Raw genomic sequence first — 2,729 nt, 5'->3', positions numbered from 1 at the left:
CAAGGGCAGCTGATCGAGGGAACCTGGAGGTAGGAGACAGAGGGAAGCGGAAGGCTACCTCCTCTTCCAGCCTTAGGTTGTCACCTAGCCATGTATTCATGCTGTTGGCAAATAAGCTTAGAGAAACTGAATTACTGGTTACTTTTAACTCATCGAAATGAGCTTATAACTAGGAGTCAAAGTTGTCAGTTTGATGATTTGGAAAGGGAGCCCTTTCTCTCTAATGTTCCATGTTCTCTCCTTTCAGGCTTGCACAGGCTATCAGGGAAAAGCTGTGCGAATACTTCATCAGAAGCAGCCAAGTAAATTTCGTGGCAGGAGAAAATAATCAGAGGCAGCCAAATGAAGACAATGGTGACATTTATTTTTGCTTTGTACTTACAGCATACTTTGTAGTTCACGGTTAATATTGTCCTGATAACGTGCTTGCTGTCCTGTATGCTGAGAAGAAACAAAAAGAAATAGGCATGTAATATGTCATTAGTATATGCCTTAGGTATTTCCTGCCAGTAATTCGAAAATACATGACAATGTCGTTAATTTGTAGGAGCTCTTCTTTGGGCTTGGCCTTCTATAAAATGGAATGCTTGTGAAGAGAAAATTAAAATTAAATTCCCTTCAGAAGCAAGCACCGCAGTCACTAGTTAGGTTCAAGTAAGCATTCATTACAAGAGAGATGAACGACGGGATGTCATATTGCAGATTTATCTTTCCACATCTGAATCGCAGTCCTCTACTCTGCTTTCCAGTTGGCTGCAAATATTAGGGCAGATGGCGTGCACTAAATTTCAGTGACTTCAAGTGCACACCTTACTTTGTCAGATGGTTACCGTTCAGTTGTAGCTGTGTGTGGAGTGGATGGCGCATCTGACTAAAAAGCCCAAGCCAGATATTCCTGGCCCTGCAAGCTCTGGAACGGCAACTTGAGTGGTGGCATCTGGCTGGTCTTCAGATCTATTTCCAATCAATAAACAATACCATGAATTGTACAGGAGTTTTTTATCATTTTAACTCAATCAACACATGAATCCTTTGAACAGAATTTCTAGGCATGGGTCATGGGCAATGAAGTTACAACCTGTGAAGAATGAAATGTTGCACACTGTTTTAAAACCTACTCTTGAGACTGGGTGAAATGAACGCTTAAACAGTCTGCAAAATATTCAGCCACATATAACAAACACAACACTAATCACATTTATAATAGTACACCTAAATATTTTGTGCTTGATAATACAATCATGAAATGAGCACCCTGAGAGTGCACACTAATGAATACTGAGAAAATATGCAACTTATATTGGTTCTCTTGGCACATACTCCATTATGGGCTACATTTGATTGAAGTGTTTCCTATTCACAGTAGCAACGATGACAGCTCCAGCTTCACCCGTCATACTGGACCTAATTTGGTTTCCAATTTTGAAAAAAAAAAAAAAATATGTCTTTTAAGCTCTTAAAATATTTTTCTGACAGATGGCCCCTTCAGGAACAAAAAAAAAGTCTGGTTATCAAGCACAGTAAACAAGAATTGGCGTTTGCTTACTTTTTGTTCACATGTTCTATCGGTCTCTTCAGCGTTGCCACTGTAAAGTATTTAATATGAACTGCACAGCACGATCACTCCAATATTAGTTTTTAAATGCACGAAACCTGAAGTCCACTATTGTAAGAGGTGAAAAACTCGGGATTAGCCTTTCGCCACACGAAACAAGTCTATAAAAACGCATCACGCTCGCGGTCCGCCCTAAAGCTTGTCACGTAGCACACAGCGCCGCTACCGTGATGCTATACGCTCCAACATATTCGTACGAGCTGAATATTCACAACCCAGGAACCCGCAACGGCACAAGTAAAGTAAAAGTACGTAGTGCATGCTCGCTGTACCTGCTCATGCATGAGATAGGTGCAAATAGCCGGAATGAGCGAAATGATCAGTGTTATCGCTTCGCAGCACACATGTGTCGTACACGATAGCGCGAGGTCGCTTGCATGGGACAAAAGAAAGTTAGCAGCAGCGTGAACACAACCAAGGCTGGATACGCAAAGCATACCGCACTGGCACTCGAAAAAAAAACGTTCTCAAACAGTGGCATGAGCCAAATGGTCATCAATGCGCTGGTTCCGAAGTACGTAATACATGCGTCCTACACGATCGCGCGAGGTACGCATGCATAGGATATAGCTAGCAGTAGCGTGAGAACAGAGCGAAACGTACTTGTACCGGCATCCGAAAAGTTCTCGCGAGCAAGGGCGTGATGCAAGATATAAAAGCAATTTTTCTTACCTCTCACTCCCAGTCCTTGGCCAATATGTTCCCACAGGTCCTCGTTGTAAATCATGACCTTGAAATTTAAATGTCGCTTGGATTGGGGCCTCCTTTATGGCATCAGGCAGCACCTCCGCAGAAACAGCGCCGCCCCACTCCGCTGCAGTGCTTGCCGCCAACTGGATTTTGAGTGGACGTGACGTCAACGACCCATCGTCGCTCCGCAGCGAACGCGGAAAAATCGGTCTCGGACCGATCGCCCTCGCCGCGCCGCTTTCCGCCCTCGTTGGCGTCAAAAGCGGCCGAATCCGCTTCGCTCGCCGGAAATTTGGTGTAATGTGAACGCGCCCATATAGACAACGGTGACGTCATACTCTTGAAGAAGGAGGCTCCAACGAGCTAAGCGTCCAGACGGGTCTTTATGGCTTGCCAGCCAGCACAAGGAAAGATGGTCGCTGAC

At 44.4% G+C, this 2,729-nt stretch overlaps 1 long non-coding RNA gene across 1 annotated transcript; it reads right to left on the bottom strand.

Annotated features, from left to right (window-relative positions):
• Positions 1-353: 353 nt before the first annotated feature.
• On the bottom strand, positions 354-2,424 carry LOC146188427 (uncharacterized). The gene is made up of 3 exons (XR_014707203.1): positions 2,288-2,424; positions 810-954; positions 354-441 (listed from the first exon to the last, which is right to left on the bottom strand). It is a non-coding gene; the product is annotated as an uncharacterized LOC146188427 (long non-coding RNA).
• Positions 2,425-2,729: the final 305 nt, after the last annotated feature.

The sequence above is a fragment of the Amblyomma maculatum genome, chromosome 5, assembly GCF_055883805.1.
Source record: "Amblyomma maculatum isolate TAMU_Amacu chromosome 5, ASM5588380v1, whole genome shotgun sequence".
Classification (NCBI taxonomy): Eukaryota; Metazoa; Arthropoda; class Arachnida; order Ixodida; family Ixodidae; genus Amblyomma; species Amblyomma maculatum.
This window is presented reverse-complemented; position numbering and strand designations above follow the sequence as displayed.